This window comes from Myotis davidii, unplaced genomic scaffold, assembly GCF_000327345.1.
Source record: "Myotis davidii unplaced genomic scaffold, ASM32734v1 scaffold46, whole genome shotgun sequence".
NCBI lineage: Eukaryota > Metazoa > Chordata > Mammalia > Chiroptera > Vespertilionidae > Myotis > Myotis davidii.
In genome coordinates this window covers 9,307,527-9,308,348 of record NW_006383006.1, presented here as the reverse complement: position 1 = coordinate 9,308,348, position 822 = coordinate 9,307,527, and positions in this window count along the sequence as shown.

Genomic DNA, 822 nt, shown 5'->3' with positions numbered 1-822 from the left:
ACAAAACAATAGTTGCCATAACGGATAATTGTTAAACTGGGAGGTGGGCACATGAGCATTACACTGTAATGTTATTCAGGCCATTTGTATATGCTGAAGTATTCATGATATGGCGTTAAAGAGGAATAACACATTCTGATTACTTTAGCTTAGGAGTAATCTTCAAATAATATAGTGCAAGTCCTTCAAACACATATTCCCTTTTCAGGATTGTGTTGGCTGTTCTTGTTTGGTTTCATATATACTTTAGAAGCAACTAAGCTATTTTTGTAAAACAGATTTTTTTCATTGCATTGAATCTGTAGACCAATGTGGGGAGAACTGACATTTTAACATGAACACCTCTCCATTTAATATTGAATCTTCTGTGAGTTTGCTCAGCATTGTTGTATTCTGTTTTGTGCTTTCACAGAGCTCTTGCACATCTTTTGTTATATTTATTCATAATTATTTTGTCGTTTTACTATTTTAAATTGCATTTTTAAATTCTAGTTTTAATTGCTACAAATATGCAAAACTACAATGGATATTTGTATATTGGCCTTGTATTCTGCAACTGTGACTTATCAACTGTGCACTTATTCCTAGCAGTTTCTTTATAGCTTCTTTATGATTTTATATATTTACTAGAGGCCCAGTGCACAAAAATTTGTGCACTTGGGGGGGGAGGGAGGCGTCAGCCTGGTCTGTGCCCTCTCGCAGTCTGGGACCACTCGGGAGATAACAACAGGCTGGCTTAGGCCTGCTCCCAGGTGGCAGAGGGCAGGCCCAATCCCTAGGTGCAGCCCCAGGTCGGGCTCAGAGCAGGGCCGATTGGGGAGC